Source organism: Dipteris shenzhenensis, chromosome 26 (assembly GCF_047967505.1).
Source record: "Dipteris shenzhenensis isolate YYH24624 ecotype China chromosome 26, Dip_SZ_1.0, whole genome shotgun sequence".
NCBI lineage: Eukaryota > Viridiplantae > Streptophyta > Polypodiopsida > Gleicheniales > Dipteridaceae > Dipteris > Dipteris shenzhenensis.
In genome coordinates, this window is record NC_141621.1 from 1,096,252 (window position 1) to 1,117,224 (window position 20,973).

Below are 20,973 nucleotides of genomic sequence, written 5' to 3' on the forward strand. Positions count from 1 at the left end.
CAAACCAAACTCAGCTAACTAAGGTGGCATACTAACTAAGCCACTAACTAGCGTACATAAAGATAGCTGTCATCCGGCTATTATTCATGGGCGGTGTACCAACCGCATCTGTAGCTAACAAGTCGGTGACATAAATGCACAATGACCACCCTGGCATATCACGAGTGGAGCTCGATATCTCAACAAGAGAGAGAGAGAGAGAGAGAGAGAGAGAGAGAGAGAGTCTAACAAGGATGTGTACATGTATACATGAGTAAGGGCAGGGCGAGGGAAGGGACGTCCATGTTTAAGTGTTCGTATGTGTATGCACGTGAGGGAGAGAAAAAACACGTGGCCTTCAAACCTGGAATTAAAGAATTTTTAGATCCGACGGGTCATGTTACCCGTGTCTTTAATTGGTTGATGGGGGCCTAGGTGTGTAGGGCAAGTTGTATACAAATCACCCCACACCCCTTTTGCAATCGAGTTGCAACCGTGGCCACCGTCCCCATCTTGAGAGATATGCTACAAGTCCCTTTTGCAACCGAGTTGCAACCATGGCCACTTTGAAAGAATGCTGGGATGCACTCTCACTCTCTCTCAAATAAACGCTTTTGTTGTGACATCACCCACGTCCCTTTTCACTCTCCCCTTTGACGCCCTCTCTTGAGACTGTACAGCTTCCCATCGCCTACACCCTCATTCCAACGACCTCTCGACAGCCAGACAGCCAGCCAGTACACCTTTGAGTCGCTTCAACTTCATCATTCCCTCAGGTACCCATCTCTTACTTTTTTGCTTTAACGCTGTCATTTGTGTAAAACAGAGAGGGTGAAAGGGAGATTTGGGTCAAGAAGGTAAAGAGTAGAAGAAGGCATTAGCACACGGCACGTTAGCACATTCGACCGATTGGGTCCTTTTTCGGATTGGAAATTCACCTTTTAGTGGCTTGAAGGAAGCCATTTGAGTTGTGCATCTCGATCCATTTGTGTATGTAACGCTTGCACCATTAGAAATCGACTTAGATGACTTAAGATACAAAGACACTGTAGCAATATTTAAGATGTACCTAGTAAGTGTTCTCATTTCAATTTGTTTTCTTTGTTTGAGCATCTGCTGATTTTTTTTGGTTGGGATTGAAGGAGCAAGCTTTTCTCCTTTTGCTTCAGGTAACTCCGCAAGTCCAGTATTGTCATGCAACCTACTGTAAAGCCTTTGTTTCCAGTTAATCCGCATTCTGTATGAGTGCCTTTTGAACAATCGCTGCAGTTTTAACTCAGCATGTCACTTTCATCCATGCAAAGTGGGAACCGAAACGTAGCCATTGCAGTGGACCTGAGTAATGAGAGTGCCTGTGCTGTGCGTTGGGCTGTTGTCAATTACCTTCGTCCAAGCGATTCTGTTCATGTGCAACCTACGTATGGGGCCGACTGAAGAGCCATGGATCAATCGATTGACCCAAGCACCGGAAACTTCAGGATAATTTCGATACATTAACTTCGAACAAGGCAGCTGACCTTGCAAAGCCAATTTTGGATGCTCGAATTCCATATAAGGTCCATATTGTCAAGGATCATGACATGAAGGAACGAATCTGTCTTTAGGTGGAGAGGCTTGGTATCAATGCTGTTATAATGGGAAGTAGAGGGTTTGAGCTTCTAAAAAAACCCATAAAGCTCGCCTGGGGATTTTGACTATTGCGTTCATCATTGTCATTGTCCTGTAGTGGTGGTACGATATCCTGAGGATGAAAAAGAGGGTGATGGACCTGGAACTTTGGAGAAACTCCCTGAGGAGGAGGAAGATTTCCATGATGTGCTTATGGTTGGAGATCAAGAAAAGAAAGGTAGTGCTATGGATATAGCCCCCGCTGTAGCTTAAGAAGTGTAATTAAGTAGCTTGAACCCTTTCTAGCATGAGAGGCTATATAGGAAAGTGCCTATGGCACCCCTTATACATAGAGATGTATTCAAAGGGTAGTTACTTTGTTTTAGTCACAGCATCTTTTTAGTTTTTATGAATCTCTAAGACTAGTAAGGGATGATCCGTTTGAAGATTCGGCGTTCTATTTATTGCAGGCAGCCTAGAGGAAAGTTTTCCTATTGGGAGCCTTTCCCCTTGTCACAGTCTTAGACATTGATTTCAAAAGATCCAATGGTTGAAATTGTATCTTATTTTTGTTATTGAAGGAGAAAGCAAAGGAGGAGGAAAAGCAAGAAGGAAAAAGCTACCCAGCCTTGATAGGCATAGAGTGATAGACTATGAGCATAGATTTCCATTTTGAGATTTTGTTTCTTCTTCCATGTTTCATTTGCTGCTGAAGACCATAGAGTGGGGCTTTTGATCATTGATCTTGCACGTTGTTCTTAGGTGCCATTCTTCTTTTTCCATGTTCCCTCGTTTTGCCATTTTTGGCCTTGTGCCTTCAGCAGCAGCTATGTGCCATTGTTTCTCTTCACTTGGTGTTGGCTTAACGTTCTCGAAAGAGTCAAAAACTCTTTTGGGTTGATGTTCTCGAAAGAAACAGGCAACTTCGATAACGGATGACTTTAAAAGCTTGGGCTTGTGATTTCTCGTCTGTGTAGAATATATTGGTCATGGGCAATGGATTTTCTTTAGTGCTTCATGATACTGTCAAGGCTTTTCATAGTGACCATTTTTCTTTGCTTAAGGTAACAACAGTTTTGGTCAGGCTTGGAGCCCATCATGTGCGGTCGTATTATGCGTAATCTATCTTTTTAGTGGGTCTGGCTCCTCTTCATGCATCGTTCATGTAGTGGCTAAGTCCGTCTCTTTTATTTTGCCAGCTTTTAGGTAGGTTGTAATAAGGCGACTCTAAGGAAGTTCATTCACTCTTTTGGCTGCAGTATGGCTAGCAATGAGCACCTACACATCACTATATTATGTAATGAAGAATGGATGTTCCCAAATTTTACAAGAGTACAGCATATGCGAAAGGGATCGAGAAATTACGTCTAAAGGGGACCGTAGGAGGCCCTGTCACCCTGGAACACAACCTATAGAGCAAAGGCGAGCAAAAACAATGATCTCTTTGTTTTAGTTTTAAAAGAGAGTTTGATTGAGTATGCATGTGCTTCCTAAGTTAGGAATGTAATTTTGCATCTTTGTAGGAAGCGGTATGTAAGTGTAAGGGGTCCATTTAGTTTCTTATGTTTTAAGAGAGAGAGAGAGAGAGAGAGAGAGAGAGAGAGAGAGAGAGAGACTTTATTCTTGTTTTTTGGAAGATTTTGTTTCTTGATTTGCTTAGTCACCTTCTTCCTTTCTTCTTTATCTCCTGTTTTCTTTCTCTTTTGTTTATTAAAGATGTGTTTTAGTAAGCACTAGGTTTTCCCAAGAGACTCCGTGGGTCTTTAGAAACCCGGTATAGATGCTTATGCTTGGGCACTAATGATGACAGAAGTGTTGCTTTGCTTGCTAAGTATGTCTTCCTTTTGTAATTTTTTTTTTTTTCCTTCTCTTTCGTTTCTCTTTTATTTTATGTATAGATTTTTGGACTTTAGAACAGCAAAAAATATGAATTTGTATGATTGGACTTTTCTAGTCTTACAAAGGTATATAGATCTCTTTCTCCATTTCCATTTTGAGTACATTGCATCTGAGTATAGCCACACCTGTGGCCACCAACGTTGCAACGAGCTATGCATATTCATGAAACACGGGAAAATTCAAGGCATTGGACAGATGTCTCGAAAGCAATACATGAGCCAATGGTAGAGTCCATTTAAGAATTGGAGGAGACGCGAGGATGAGAGGAGGGCATGCACAATGGTAGGAAGTGGAGAGCGTAGGAGCGATATGATTGCAAAAACCAAACATTGATGTACCTTAATACTGTAAAGATAGCGAGATAAAAAATTATCTTTATGATATTACTGTAAATATCAAATTGTGTCTATTGATTTCTAAATTTCTCAAAACTCTTGTAAATTTCTTGACTATCATGAGATTGAAACTGCACTATGTTGTGTTTTTAGAGGATGAGTTTGGGAATGTTCCTGGATTCATCTAAGTATATGCTTCTGCCGTATTAGCGGACATGCAAATTTCACCTTGTGAAGTTTTCGTCCAAGTTGCGGCCTGCTGGTATTGTGTTAATTCTTTCTATCTTAATTGGTGCGTTGCCCTATCAGCTAGATTTAGATTTAGATGCTCGTTGGGGAGAGACTAAAATGAAAATGTTTAGACTTCACAAGCAGTTGTAGCTTGAATGAAGAGATTTTGGACTACCTTTTGATTAGCCTTCTCCTTTAGTGCTAGCCTTCATCATGGCTGAGTCTGCCCTTCACCTCCGGAGTGCCGACAGAAACTCAGTACGAAGACTTTGTATAAATTGATGCTCAAGTATGTGTGGGTGTGTGGATTTGTATGTGTGAGAGCATATTTTTATACTATGGTCTACACCCACTGTTGGGCGCTGATGACGTCAGTGGGGATGTCATAGTAGCTAGTCCCTGCTATGCATGATGGAGTTTATGGTTTTCAACCTTGTGAGTGACTATCATGAGATTGAAACTGCACTATGTTGTGTTTTTAGAGGATGAGTTTGGGAATGTTCCTGGATTCATCTAAGTATATGCTTCTGCCGTATTAGCGGACATGCAAATTTCACCTTGTGAAGTTTTCGTCCAAGTTGCGGCCTGCTGGTATTGTGTTAATTCTTTCTATCTTAATTGGTGCGTTGCCCTATCAGCTAGATTTAGATTTAGATGCTCGTTGGGGAGAGACTAAAATGAAAATGTTTAGACTTCACAAGCAGTTGTAGCTTGAATGAAGAGATTTTGGACTACCTTTTGATTAGCCTTCTCCTTTAGTGCTAGCCTTCATCATGGCTGAGTCTGCCCTTCACCTCCGGAGTGCCGACAGAAACTCAGTACGAAGACTTTGTATAAATTGATGCTCAAGTATGTGTGGGTGTGTGGATTTGTATGTGTGAGAGCATATTTTTATACTATGGTCTACACCCACTGTTGGGCGCTGATGACGTCAATGGGGATGTCATAGTAGCTAGTCCCTGCTATGCATGATGGAGTTTATGGTTTTCAACCTTGTGAGTGACTATCATGAGATTGAAACTGCACTATGTTGTGTTTTTAGAGGATGAGTTTGGGAATGTTCCTGGATTCATCTAAGTATATACTCTTGTAAATTTCTTGATATGGTTTGGTTTGATCAAGTTTTACTCTTGTCAAGATAGTGGATCTGAGTCAAGGCACCTATGATACTAGATTATGATATCTATTGGCTTAGTCTTCCCTATCAGTCATTTCTTTTATGAGCGTCACTTTATCGGGATTGTGATTCCACAACAATTCATGTGAAAGCTTTTGAATCCTCAAAAGACCATCGTTACCAAATTGAGGAAGCTTGACTGGTTTCACAATGCATGTGAAAGCTTTTGAATCCTTAAAGACTGTTGCAGTTAGCACCCAAGAAAGTCTGACCAAAGCATACGAGAGCTTTTTTAATTTCTTCAAGACCTTGGCTACAACTCCTCTTACGCAGATCCTCTAAGGCTAACATTGGCAAGTTTTTGAGATATCGCCTTTAAAATCAAATAAATCACCAAAAGACAATGCAAATTGGAATTTTGCTTAGTGCACCGCTCGTAGTGTTAGTTAGGATTGCAACGAGGATTAGTTATGAGCTCTTGTAAGCATCGCCTGATTCATGTATTTTTTTTTCTTCAGCTTCCAAAATATGGACATCACGAAATCAATAAGTCACCACCCTTGACCATTTGCAGGGAGAATTGGGTCTGTTACTAACGGACCCTGTGTCGTGTCTCATATTTATATTTTTAATCATTCTCTTTTTTCCTTTGAAAATTTAATAAAGTACTAGGATTCAGGTTCAATTTTGAGTTAGTAGTTATGTGCGCCACGACAAAAGGGTAATAGAACTAATAAATAATCAGCCACACATTTACATCAACAATTCAGCAAAAGTATAACTAGTAGATTGGGAGCTAGAGTGTCCCTACACCAAGACAAAGACATAGATTGGTCCCAAACCTTAGCATCTCTTTTGGTCTTTCTTTAATTAATTGAGAGGCCTTGAATTCCAAGCTACATAAAAGAGACATTATTTCTTACATTTGGGGAATACCACATACCATTAGGCATCCAAATACCTTGCATAGACTCTACTATTCATTGCTCTTACCAACCTGAGCAATAGGCCTCCATTCCTATTCTAGAGAGCTTGCACACATCCTAGAATTGTTACTAATAACCACACTTGGTCACACGGTTTCCAATAGTTATCACTAGTGCCTAACTAGCTAGCTATCTACTCAAAGCAAAAAAAGAAAGCATATAAGAGCTTTCTCCATTGTTAAGGACCACCACTACCTATAGTATCTCACCCTATAGGCAGCATGCATCATAATACATCAACTTGTTTCCCATAAGAGAACTGGCATCACAACATAGGAAAAATTATGGCAATCAGAATAAGCCCACACTTTCCTAGTTGCATTATCAATGAATGTCACATAGTATTCAGCCTCGCCTAATGACCATGTAGGCATGGGACCACATACGTCTAAATGCACCAAATCAAGCCTTTCAAGCTCTTTCTTTCCCCTTTCTTTTATGGGCTGATTTAGTATGCTTCCCATCTTACTATCTATTAGGAGGGTGGGAGGCATCAAAGATGTGCCATCTTCCTAACAACCACTACATGCATGTGACCTATTTCTTAGAGAAACCAAAAACATATTCCCACACGGAACATGTTACTTACCAAAGCCTGCAAATAAGATACATAATGAATTTGATCCCACTTGCATTTGGTGCTCTTTCCACTCTTAGTAGGCATCAGAATCCTAAACATTAGCCTTGGTGGGCTCTCCTTTTACCACATTAAGCGATAGGCATCCAGAGTTGTCCGGAGTAATTGCATACACCTCATAATTGTTACTAACAATTCTCTTTAAATCACACATTCCCTTTGATTGCCACAAGTACTTTCCAAGACACTGATGGATTTAAAATGATGGGTGATTGCAAACCTAACGAGTTGACTCTAAGGCAATATATCTTGCTTATATATGAGCTTATGCACATTAGTAGAGGAGGCTAATAGTCCTCTACTCTCGCATAAGAGTTTCCACCCAAACAAAGCCCATACACTGTCCGAGAGCAGCCCACTTCAAGGCTGCCCAGTTGTATATGAATAGCTCATGAACTTCCAACAACGTATATATCCAAACTTGAGAGTTGTCCATATACACAATCAAGAACTCATGTGAGTATGAGAGTTACCTAGCCAGAAGAATGTCAGTGTGAACCCGTACAGCTCTATATATACAGTTCTCTGAATGATCGTACAACTGTATATATCCACAAGCAATTTGTATTTTGCATTAACAAAAGCAGTTCCTACACAGTTGCACTCGCAAGTGTATCTACATGTGCTTGACAGTGCACCTATAGATCGTACATTGATCTGACAACCGTACAAATAGAAAGAAAGGTGGCTGTATTGAAGCCCTTGGAATCAACCATACATACTTGTGTGCATTTACCCACAATCATTGCCTGCTCAAGTCCATACATGCTCTGCATACACAGTTATACGTATAAGCCATGTAAAAGCAAGAGATCAAGGAGGCTCAAAGCACACTGAATAAGACATGAGAGGGAGATAGCAAATGTATATCTCTTGTAATGTGTATTTAACAATACATGATAGGCTTCTTATATAGAGAGAGCCTTTAGAATAGTCAACACAGTGGGATCCTTTCATCCACATCTCTCCTTGTGGATATCCTTGAACCACATCTTCACATCATGTAGTCCACATCCTAGGGTGGTTACTTTAATACATTCCTTAGCTTATACCCTTGCCTCTAATTCATGTGCACATGGCACCATATCTCAACACCTCCCCTTGGTGCCATGATTCATTGTCTATCGCAAGGTGGTCAGATGTGTTACAAATCCATCACCTTCCCTTAGTGCATACCTTGCTACTTAAGGTGGTCAAGTGCGGTTTTTACATATTGATACCTCTCTTTAGTGCTTGCATGGCTACTTGCAGGTGGTCAGGTTTGATTACAAGAATATAGGCTAAAGGTGGCAGGGTTTTGCTTCTCTTTGCTTGATGCATGATGCTTTGTCCTTTTTGTTGTGTGGCATATGATGCCTCGTGTCACACCCTCCGTCCCTACGTGTCTATCACTGTAACCCTGTGCACCGCCACATGTCAAATGTCACCTCGTGTTGTGCATTTGTCCTTGCTGGCTTGCTGGTCTGCACTGTAGCTATGGTTGAGTCTCCTCCCCATCGTCGTCACAGTATAGACTGTACTCCAAGAAGCCATGAATGACCCCAGATCTGCCAACTTTGGCAGGCTGTTCCCGTTGCGCCACATGCTTGTTTATCCGTCCTCCTCCACGTTCTCTTGAGGCTTGTCCATTTCTCCTCTCCAACAAACAACACGTGCCGGCAACACTGTCACTTCACCAAGCTCTCTTCCCGAAGCTCCTCCTAACCTCCCATGAACCTCCCTTCTCCTCTCTCCGAACCTCCCGAATGCTCCATGTGTATCCTTTCCTTAAAGAATAGTAAGATTTATAGGCGTGGTAAAGCTGTCAGGTATCCGACATGGTTGATGCAAACTAATGAATGATCATGTTGAACATATGTATGACACGGCAACGGTCATCGTCCCAAAGGGGGCTTGGTTGTAGCCCCTATCTAAATCTAGTCTTTGTAGCTTAAACTTGGAAAATTTGACTTTTGTAAATAACCCCCCAATCCCCACCTTTGCCCCATACCCACTTGATCAAGAACGACTCTATAGTCCAAGTGGCTAAAACCTTTGACTGTATTTGGGAGGTCTTAGTTAAGGTCTCAATCGACTCGACACCTTATGTTAGCCTGCCATGCCCATAGAACAGATCTTCATCAACACTTGCGCAAGGCTTCATCCTATCCACATTGACTTACACCAATTGCCTAATGACTTCCAAGCTCCAACCATAGCCACTGAGCTCCCAAAGGACACTGGACCTTGACATCAAACCTCTATGAATATGACATTTCGATTGGCACATGACTAACATGTTGTGTAGGATGTCATGCCACTCTTGATACAGTGCTTGGCTAATTGGGAGGTCTTGGTTCAAGTCTCAATCGACACCTTATGTTGACATTTATAGGCCGCCATGCCCATATGATAGATCTTCATCGACACGTGTGCAAGGCTTCATCTCGTCCATGTTGACTTATGCCAATCGCATGATGACTTCGAAGATCCAACCATAGGTTCCAAAGGACACTGGACATTGACATCAAACCTCTACGAATGTGACATTTTGATTGGCGCATGCCTAACATGTTGTGAAAGGTGTCATGACAGCCCTTATGAGTAGTCCTGATACAATGCTTAGCTAATTGGCAAATATTTGGAGGGGAATACTACCCTAATGGTATCGTGAATCATGGTGTATGAGTATACATGAGTGACCATGTGGAGAGCTCCCTACGAAGTGCTTCAAAGAGAAACAAAAAAGAGAACGAATTTGTCGGTGACTAAGTTGAAATGTAGGAAATTCAGCTTTTGTGCCTACTCAGTTGCCAACCACCCCCATCCCATTTTTCCAAGCATGCTCATACAAGCTCCGAGTTGTCCCTTGGTTGGCCATAAATGATGTTGTTTTAATTGGTTGCATCATGAACAACACACTATTAAGAAAATTTGGACTTGTGTAAAGTCTAATTTCAAAAATGGACTAAAGAAAAGTCCAAAAATCACAAACATTCCTAATACAGTCTAAAGCTAACTTTAAAAACCAAAGTTTAGTGAAAATACCACCTACTTGCTATTACTATATTCCTAATTCAAATTTTAAAGATTAACCATATATTTCTATATTTCAAATTATGCTAAATCCAGAAAACTTTCATGAACATTGTACTTTCCATCAATTCTTAAGATTAGATGATCAATTCTCGTAGAAAGGTGGTGTACATATAGACCTTCTTGGTGTAGAAATACACCCTTAAGGGAAGACCAATTCCCTTGGAAAGGTGGTGTATATATAAACCTTACTATAATAATACATCCTTGAGTACAAAGTCGAATTAATAAGAAAGGGATATAACATTAATGAAAGTAAAGACATCAAAACAAATAAAAAACAATGCACTTGATTAACTATGGAACCAAAACATATTGTTTTATTCCAAAATTTCTTTTACATTGAAGATCAAAGCAAGGGTCCTCGTCTACAAGGTTTTGACAACAGGCCCTTTACTACTAGGGTCCTGACTAATAGGTTGCTTTGGGTGCTCTGGAGGATTAGGATCCGTAAGAGTCTGCTCAGGTTTCGTAAGAGCCTGCTCTAGAGGATTAGGATCGTCACTAGTCTACTTTGGAGCATTAGGATCCTCTCCACTCTTTAAGCTTTCAGGCTCATGCATTTTGCTTAGTATCCCACGTGCTCCACTTTCTTGACCTTGAGGGTTAGAAACCTCGCCGGTCTTTCCGCTTTCAATTTCAATCTCTTTGCTTAATATCCCAGCTGGTCCACTTCCTTGGCCAACAAGGTAACATCTAATTCGAGAACTGTAACCTGAAAATGAGAACTCTAGGGGAATCTTCCAAAGATTTTCTTCTTTTCATGTGAATTTTACATATTTTTTAAAAAGATGGCCATTTTGCACAATGTCTTTTGACAAAAGACATAAAAACCATCTTTTTTTGAAAAAACTTTGACAATGGTTTTTCAGAAAATAGGCATGAAAACCTTTACTTAGAATACAAAATCCACATAAAATACAATAATGTGTCAAAACCATTATAATATGGACCTATGCATCCAATGCAAATAAAAGGACCATGGCATGACATATTTCAAAAGTCTAATATGCCAGAAATTACATTGCTTCACAAATATACATGCCATTAATCCTTCAAAGAATAGTACTCATCCTCGGATCCTATACCTTCAAATGCACTAGAGCTAAAGCTTTGTGGGGTAAAAGTTGTAAGAGCCTTCCTCCTCCAAACTATCCACTAGAACATTCTCTGAGTTAACCTAGCCAAGTTGAGATGTCACCCTCTTTCTTGCATGGCATGTCTTGGCTTTAACTTGTGCATTGCATCCAATCAATGTCTTTGGAATCTTTCGGGATAATGTTATGTATTGTGTCGCCTTTGGCAATTGCCTTGCTTGTCTCAATTGAAATGCATATATCAAAATATCTAACCTAATTGCTCAGTCAATGATATCATTTACCAAGTTCTATCTTGCTTGCTTTATGCAACCAAGCCATATGCTTGGTCAATGATATCATTGACCAAGTTAGCCAAAACCTTTGAAAGCCTTAAATTATTTGAGGAAAAAGTAAATTTTTTGTAGATTCATATTTTGGTACTTTTGACATCAGTAATGAGCTCGGAAGGTCCCAAAACCCTAAAAACAACTGCAAACACGGAGACCTTCTGACGATTTTTTAAAAATGCTCAGAGGAAAAAGCATGCGTCCACGTGCTAGGTCGATGATATCGACTTGGCACGCGTTTCGTCGATGATATCATCGACCAAGACTGATACCAAGTGTAAGGTACCAACGTCTCGGACTTAGTCTCCAAGTCGTGGCACCTCACGTCGGACCTGTTGTCGAGTCCCAACCTCCCTTAATGTCTCGGTTTTGATTCCACAATCCCCTTATGCGCATCGTTAGCCAAACACGACCCCTGGCACGGGCTGGCCGTCGAGTATCCCACTGCACCACTTCCCACTGGGCAAGCCCTTAGGCTTCATGGTCTTCGGTCCTCAAAGTCACACGGGTCGCCAAGACCCAAGGAATGTCTACTGCGCAACATCTTGATCAGCCCACGTTTCCTTCTTGGTTAGCAGCCTTTACGTGGGTCGGCACGCTTGACCCCTTTGGGCTCACTACGAGTCCTGGCTCGGTACCAAACGGTTCATCTTGGTCGACTGAAATAGATGTTACACTTTTGGCCTTCATCTAAGACTTTGGATGGCTTACGAGGTTTTAATTTCTCTACACTTTTTACTTCTGTAGCCTTCCCTTTGCCTACGACATGGTGGACTACTTCTTGCCTATGGCCCTCTCGTATGATGACTGGAACCTGCTTTGCTCTCTCTAATACTAAATCCCTCTTTACCTTTGTGCGCAATTCAAGTAGGTGGTCCCCACTAGACGAAGAGGTATCCACCTCCTCATTACTTGCACTAGAGTCATCATCCTAAGTTGAGTCACTACCTTCTTTATCTCCTCTCTCTTCTTCGGAACTTTCATATTCAAAGACCGTAGCTCAATTGTGAAGTGCGTTAAAATACTTTATTTGATGGGGGGTATCAATGATAATTACATTCATAACTTGGCATATAAATTTTTAAACTACAAAACCCATTCAATACAATAATACCATCCATCCATCATTCAACATGTTGGATACCATCTCATCTAATAATTTAGGGTGCTTCGAATTTTGATAGTCTACTGTAATCCTGCTTCAACATGTATCCACTTGCTTGGTACTATTTCTTTTTGTTTTTCAATAGTATGCTTATTAAGAAATGAAATGTTTTCCTACTGTTCAGTTACGGACATGGGGACTAGGTCTAGCATTTGAGGGTGGACCCCCTTGCTTGGGGTTATGGGCATTAGTGACCCACAAGAGTGATGGCCTCTCTTTGAAAGGGACATCTGGAAACCACACCCCACCTGAGTACCCAAACATGGGACCAATCAAATGCACAGATTGCATATTGACCTAGGAACCATTCAAGAGAATGTTCCTGAGCTTTGGGTGTGGGCCTGGCAGCATGCCAAGAGTAATGGAGATACAAGATAAGACGACAAACAAATGAGCTCAGTATGGCTCAATTATGACCTTAGAGTACGTTAATAGATAGTCCAAGCTGTTAGGAACCCGTGGGTGCGATTAGAATTGAATTCTGACTTTTTTGAAATTTTAGGGTTTTTGGGAGTGACACGTGGCAGACTGCCACATGGAATCTGAGCTGGCAGGTCAGTCCACCTGTCTCACACATGTGGCAGCATGCATGGCAAGTGGCAAGGCATGCAGGCCAAGTGTCTGGCCCCAAATCTGGTAGATTTGGGGCAGGTTGTGGGCTGTCCTCTTTGGGACTGCAGCCCACCAAAAATCTGGGACAAGTGTCCACCTTCCGGGGGGGGGGGGGGGGGGGGCTGAGCCTATAAAAGAAGGCCTCTCCCCTTCATTCCACACATGAAAAATTCGTCACTTTTCTTCTCCCTCCTTTTGGTTGATGCAGCAGAACCTCTCGAGCTCCTTGGGTGCAGCCAGCTTCTCCCCAGGCCATTCTCTCACCTCAGCAGCGCTTTCTCTCTCTACAACAGCACATTCTCTCTCTACAGTTCCAGCCCCTCCTTTCCAGAAATCTGCCCCCTCTCAGCTCTTCTGGAACAGCAGCAGCATCCTCTCTCCTTCTCCTAGCCTGGAGCAGCCACAGCCCTTTTCTCTCTCCTGCTGCAGTCTTTCTCTCTCTACTGCATAATTTCTCTCTCTACTGTTCCAGCCCATTCCCCTTGCAGAAAGTGCACCTCTGGAACAGCAGCAGCTCCTCTCTTACATCCCCTCCCTTGGGATCAGCATTGGCACTCTCTCTCTACAGCTATCACTTCATAAAGGCTTTCTCTCTCTAGCCTACAGGCTGTTTTTTCTAAGCTGTTTTCATTCCAGCCCCATTTCCACACTCGCCTCACCCAAGGTAGCTTCAGAGGCATCAAGGACTTCATCTACAAAAGGGTCAAGTCACGAAGGGAGCCTGTATTGTCAAGTTTATCTCATTTACAGCACTATTTCATGTTGTTTCTACTATCTTTTTAGAAACTAGTGCTTGCCTCTAATGTTGGATATACGTGGTGATTGTTGCAGGCTTCTTCCTTGTGGATTGGGCAAGCCAAGAGTTGAAACCTGAGCTTGGAGTCCTCCTTTTTTTGTTGTCTACCTTGCATTGCACCTTGGTCTTGTATCTCCATTTTCAAGAATACAGTGAGCCTGGATAAGGGGGGGGCCTCGTCTTGGCCCCTCAATCATATTGCAATTTTCCAATAATGTCACTTTGTGTTTAAGCTGTATAAGTCTTAATTCCAGCTTAATTGCAAACTCTTAAGTTCAAGTATATGTGTTTGGCAACTCGCAATCATTTCATTTAAACGCCTCTGCAAAATCCATTGTCTGAATTGATGGAAAGCACCGAGTAGTTTACATTGGTATCATAGCTTAGGTAGTGGTCCTGTACTCTGTGCTTTCTCTTGTTGAGTCTCTCCTTTATTGAGTCATCTTGTCATCATGGCAGCCAATGGACCTGGCCCTCCTCCTAACTTGCATGAGTTGAGTGCTCTCTCGTCAAACATCACTCAACAGGTTCAAGTGCTGGAAAGCAACCAAGCAGAAACTCATGACATAGGGCCCCAATCCCAAGGAAGAGGCCGTGCGGACAACACCAACTCCAACAAGGAGGGAAGATCATTCTCTTCTTCCCCTCCTCGAGGTAGACGGCGTCATCGGAATCCATCTCCTTCGAGACGTCCACGGAGACGAAGGTATGCAAAGCATAAGGTACCCCCTGGAGATAAGCTCTTCACGTTTACCAAGTACAAGGGAGAGGACAAGCCCGAGGTCTTGCTGGCTTGGATCCGAGACCTCGAGTATTTCTTTGAGGGGGATGAGTACGAAGACAAGGCGAAGATCCGGTTTGCCGTCTTGCACATGCAAGACCGTGCTTCACTCTGATGGGCAGCTATGGTCAACACTGGACAGCAAGCCCACACCTGGAAGCGCTTCAAGAAGAACTTGATGAGGCACTTCCTGCCTAAGGAGTTTAAGAGAGATACAATGGTGCAGTGGGACATCCTCCGCCAACGCCAAGAAGAGAAAGTCAGTGAGTATGTTGATCGTTTTTGGGATACTTTGTTAAAAGTTCAAGCATTTAGTAGGAAGGATAAAAAAGAGCAGCAAAGGAAGTTCTTTGCTGGCCTACGGTATGTCGTTCAGCATGAGGTGGACATTGCCACTCCTACTTCTCTCGAAGACACCATCAACATCGCCTTGAAGGTGGAGAAGAAACAGTCTTTCTCCAACAAGCGGAACGGCAGCAACAACAAGCGGAAGTCCCAGGGAACCTCTTCCAAGGAACAAAAGAGTAAGGAGATAGCAAAGGACGCACCAAAAGAACAAAAGTCAGCCAGTCAGCCTCCTTCGAAGAAAGCAGCCCGCACTTTCAGCTCATTGTCTCCACAACAGAAGCAAAAGTATTACTCCGAAGGGCGGTGTTTCAAGTGTGGCAATTGAGGCCACAACTTCTACGAATGCCCTCAAGCTGCCAATAACAGCAGCAACAAAGAAGCAGCCCTCAAAAAGCCAGTTTTGGTAGTGAACAAGGTGGAAGCACCTCCAGAAAAGGGAGCTGTAAACAACACCCATAGTTTGTTGAAAACATGGGGTCAGGTAAAGGATCAATCCGCTTTTTTTTTGTTCGATAGTGGAGCTACTCACAACTTTATTTCTCATGAGATGGCACAGAACTTGGGGATAGCCCCAGAGGATAAAGGAGAAGCCTTGGAGGCAAGTGCAGCCTTCAAGAACCAAGAAGAGAAGGTGTACCCCATCATCGGCAAGCTTCGGGTACACATCTAGGGGTACTTGGATCATCTACCCTTCATGGTGGCACCACTTCAAGGATCAGATGTAATTCTCGGCATGCCCTGGCATAAGCAAGTCAACCCCCGAATCGATTATGTGAAGAATATTCTAACCCTCCAACATAAGGGTAGAGATGTGAGCATTACAGCAAGAGTTTCAGGAAACACCATTCCTATGGTAAGTCATGCACGATCTTCCAATTTGCTTAAGAAAGGAGTATGTTCTTTTCTAGTGTTTGTACGCCTGTTTGTACGCGATAAGCAACCAAGTGAAGAAAAGTCAGATCCTCTCACAAAAGAAAGATTATATTTCCTTCAGGAATTCTCTAGTTGCTTCTCTTAGGAACTTCCTAGTCACCTCCCTCCTGAGAGACCAGAGGATCACAAAATTGACATAGTTCCAGGTCTTCACCTCCAAATAGACCCCCATATAGAGTTAGTCAATCTCAACAAGATGAAATCTTCAAGCAAGTCCAAGATTTCTTGGACAAGGGATTGATCCAACCCAGTAGTTCTCCTTTTTGCTCTCCTGTCTTACTAGTCCAAAAGAAGGATAAAACCTTCAGGATGTGCATAGACTATAGAGCCTTAAACAAACAGACGGTTAAGAATCGTTTCCCGATTCCTCGTATAGACGATATCTTTGATCGTTTAGGAGGATTTGAAATTTTCAGCCGCATAGATCTTAAGAGTGGCTACCATCAGGTACGAGTTGTACCCGAGGACATTCATAAAACAACCTTCCGAACCACATTTGGGCTGTATGAATATATGGTAATGCCATTTGGCCTTACCATTCGGCTGATGGAACGGTTGTTCAGGAACTATAGACAGTTCACTACTGTCTTCTTTGATGACATCCTCATTTTCAGCAAGAATGAGGAAGAGCATAAGGAGCATCTAAAGATTGTATTTCAAATCTTAGCTGAAAATGCTCTTCACATCAATGAGAAGAAAAGTGAGTTCTTTCTTCCTGAGATTCACTATCTTGGTCACATTATCTCACGAGAAGGTGTCCGTATGGACCCAACCAAGATACAGACAATTGTAGAGTGGCCTGACTTGAAGAATGCCCATGAGATAAGGTCTTTTCTAGGCCTATGCTCATATTACCGAAGGTTTATTTGGCATTTTGCTGAACTTGCAGCTCCTCTACATGACCTCACTAAGAAAAATCTGAAGTTCAGATGGACCCAAAAAGAAAAGGACTCTTTTAATGCTCTAAAGCATGCCCTGACTACAACTCTTGTACTTATCATTCCTGACTTAAGGAAACCATTCCTAGTAGCAGCTGATGCCAGTGGCGATTGCCTTGGGGCTTCTCTTACCTAGGATGGTCATGCTGTGGCCTTTGAAAGCCGACGGCTAAGAGATGCTGAACTTCAATATGATATCTATGAAAGGACTCTTAGCTGTAATTCATGCTCTCAAACTTTGGAAACATTATCTTTTAGGGATAGATTTTCTTGTAAAAACTGATCATGAAAGTCTTAAATATTTTCTAACTCAACCTCTGATCAGAGAGAGACATATGAAATGGTCTACCTTTCTGCATTCATTTTCAGATACGATATACTTCTGGAAAAGAGAATGTAGTGGCTGATGCCCTTTCTCGTAGACCACGGCTTCACCATTTTTCAGTTCCCTATCATGATGAGCTAACAGCCCTCAAAGAATTCTATGAGGGAGATGCTGATTTTGCTCAGCCATGGGCACATTTGAAAGATGGAGGCACCCATCATGCCTACCACATCAGGGATGGCTATTTATTCATGGAGAACAAACTATGTATCACAAAGCAGCTTAGATCTAAAGTGATGGAGGAAAGCCATAACCCACCCTATGCTGGTCATAGGGGTATTGTGGCCACTTTTTCAGCCATGGATAAATTTTTCTACTGGCCTAACATGAAAAAGGACACTGCTGCCTACATTTCAGCTTGTCTTGCATGTCAAAAAGCTAAGTATGAGAGAGGAAAACCTAAGGGTTTACTTCAGTCGCTACCCATTCTTGAGAGACCATGGGAACACATCACCATGGACTTCATTACAGGAATTCCTAGGACCAATCAAAATCATGACATGATTTGGGTGATAAAAGATCGATTCAGCAAGCAAGCCCACTTCATTCCTTGCAGAAAGAATCTCAAGGCACTTGAAGCTGCCCATTTATTTATTAGACACATCTTTAGACACCACGGCATGCCCAAGTCTATAGTATCAGATAGAGACTCAAAGTTCACTAGTAACTTCTGGCAGGCTTTGTTTGAGAACCTTGGAACTCTTCTAAGTTTCTCCTCAGCTTTTCATCCTCAAACGGATGGCCAAACTGAAGTTACGAATAGTACACTCTTGGATTTGCTGAAATTTTATGTGCATGACCAGAAAACCTTTTGGGAGAAATTCCTTCCTCTTGTGGAGTTTTCTTATAAAAACACAATTCATTCCTCCACTGGAAAAGCTCCTCTCGAAATTGTATATGGTAGATCTTTACCAACTCCACTCATGCAAACAAAAGAGAAAATCTTTGCTGCTGATCAATTCGTGGAGGATTATGACTTTGCTTATGGCACGGTTCGAGCAGCCATTCAAAAGGCACAGGGGAAACAAAGAGCAGCTGCAAATCAAAGAGGGAGGGCGTTTGCAGTGAAAGAAGGCCAATGGGTCTTATTGAAATTTGAGAGAGCCCGGTTAAAAACCAAAGTGGGCAAAAAGCGCATCTACTTCAAGCTATCCTCTCGATATTATGGTCCTTTTCAGGTGTTGCAGGTAATAAATAATGTCTCAGTCCGATTGAGACTTCCAGAGCATTGGAAGATCCACGGTCTTCCACGTAAGCTTGGTGAAACCCTTCATTGGGGAACCACCTCAAGAGCCCACACTGGACGATGCACCTGAAGTAGAGGACACTGAGATCTTGTTGATCCCAGAGCAAATTATTCTGCATAACTTCACTACGGGACGTCGAGGCATGACTCGCAAGATGTACCTTTTGAAGTTCAGAGGGCTCCCATCCACTGATGCCCAATGGGTGGACAGAGCTACATTTCAGGAGTGTCCTGAAATCGTGGATGCTTATGAGGAAGCATTTCAGTTGAGGACAACCGAATGAAAGATGGAGGGAATGTCATCCTGCTTCAACATGTATCCACTTGCTTGGTACTATTTCTTTTTGTTTTTCAACAGTATGCTTATTAAGAAATGAAATGTTTTCCTACTGTTCAGTTACGGACAATGGGGACTAGGTCTAGCATTTGAGGGTGGACCCCCTTGCTTGGGGTTATGGGCATTAGTGACCCACAAGAGTGATGGCCTCTCTTTGAGAGGGACATCTGGAAACCACACCCCACCTGAGTACCCAAACATGGGACCAATCAAATGCACAGATTGCATACTGACCTAGGAACCATTCAAGAGAATGTTCCTGAGCTTTGGGTGTGGGTTTGGCAGCATGCCAAGAGTAATGGAGATACAAGATAAGACGACAAACAAATGAGCTCAGTATGGCTCAATTATGACCTTAGAGTACATCAATAGATATGACACGTGGTAGCTGACACGTGGCAGAGTGTCACATGGAATCTGAGTTGGGCTCTCAGATCTGTGGCTGAGCTGCGCAGATCTGGAGCGCAGATCTGGCGCAGAGATTTGGAGCGGGCGCAGAGATTTGGAGCAGGAATACACGCAGCAGAGTCGCGCAGATCTGGAGCGCAATGGCGGGGCAGAAAGAGGGGAGAAATTTGAGAAGAGGGGTAGATCTGCAGCGGGGGAGAGAAGAGGCAGATCTGAGCGGGGGGCAGAGTTGTATCTGAGAAGAGACAGACTTGAGAAGAGAGAAGAGGGAGAAGAGGGATCAACCTAGCTCTGATACCATGTTGGAATATGGAAGCAAGAACTAGAACTAGAAACTGGAAATGAAATAACAAGACTGAAAGACTAGAAATACCTTGAGAAGAGTGTAGACAAGACACAAGCTAGACTGATAGATTACAGTGATGTGACCCATTGAATATATGGGCCAAAGTACAAGACATAAAGCAAGAGTGCTTATGGGATAATTGTAGAAGTGCCACATGGCACACACTCAAGACATAAAGACTAGACTTAGACTTAGACTTAGACTTAGACAAATGTAGACTAGGAAATAGTACACTTAGTGTGCACTTATCTCCAACAAAATCTGCCCCCTCTCAGCTCTTCTGGAACAGCAGCAGTATCCTCTCTCCTTCTCCTAGCCTGGAGCAGCCACAGCGCTTTTCTCTCTCCTGCTGCAGTCTTTCTTTCGCTACTGCAGAATTTCTCTCTCTACTGCTCCAGCCCATTCCCCTTGCAGAAAGTGCACCTCTGGAACAGCAGCAGCTCCTCTCTTACATCCCCTCCCTTGGGATCAGCATTGGCACTCTCTCTCTACAGCTATCACTCCATAAAGGCATTCTCTCTCTAGCCTACAGGCTGTTTTTTCTAAGCTGTTTTCATTCCAGCCCCATTTCCACACTCTCCTCACCCAAGGTAGCTTCGGAGGCATCAAGGACTTCATCTACAAAAGGGTCAAGTCACGAAGAGAGCCTGTATTGTCAAGTTTATCTCATTTACAGCACTATTTCATGTTGTTTCTACTATCTTTTTAGAAACTAGTGCTTGCCTCTAATGTTGGATGTAAGTGGTGATTGTTGCAGGCTTCTTCCTTGTGGATTGGGGAAGCCAAGAGTTGAAACCTGAGCTTGGAGTCCTCTTTTTTTTGTTGTCTACCTTGTACATATGCTCTTGAGTCTTGTATCTAGGTCCTAGGCTTTCACTGAGTTCATCAGTTTGGAAGGTGCAAGGGCGATTCTACAAGCTTCACAAAAGTGTTGCTCATCAATGGGCTCAAGCCTACATCTATCAAGGATTCAATTGATCTTTGAGCTCCTTTCAGTCATGAACCAAGGGCTTGGGATAAATGTCATGATTGACGTGAGGAGCCTATTCTTTGTGAGCGTACATCTCTTCTCGTTGTCATTCCCGTATCTAGTCTGGTGGAGATCAACTTCACGAGCAAAGTCACTATCTTTGAACTCATCGAAGGCTTTGAGAAAAGCTCCACACTTTTGAAATGTAACTTCCTTCAACTGAGGATCATCTTCTAGAAGTCTCACAAACTTCATTGGACAGAGAGTGACATTGCCTGCAAATAGCGTTTTAGCATTCCTGGTCTCTTCATACAACTTGCGTGTAAAATGCACATCCAGCTTCCGTTGATTTGTGAACAAGGAAGCTTGATCAATGAGCGTTGTGATGATGAGGAATTGTACCAATCCCCAAATG

General features: G+C 42.6%; 1 pseudogene across 1 annotated transcript; it reads left to right on the top strand.

Annotated features, from left to right (window-relative positions):
* Window positions 1–566: 566 nt before the first annotated feature.
* LOC147884513 (universal stress protein PHOS32 pseudogene) lies at window positions 567–1,860 on the top strand (annotated as a pseudogene). The gene is made up of 2 exons (XR_015543590.1): window positions 567–755; window positions 1,249–1,860. The product of XR_015543590.1 is annotated as a universal stress protein PHOS32 pseudogene (transcript).
* The last annotated feature ends 19,113 nt before the right edge of the window (window positions 1,861–20,973 follow it).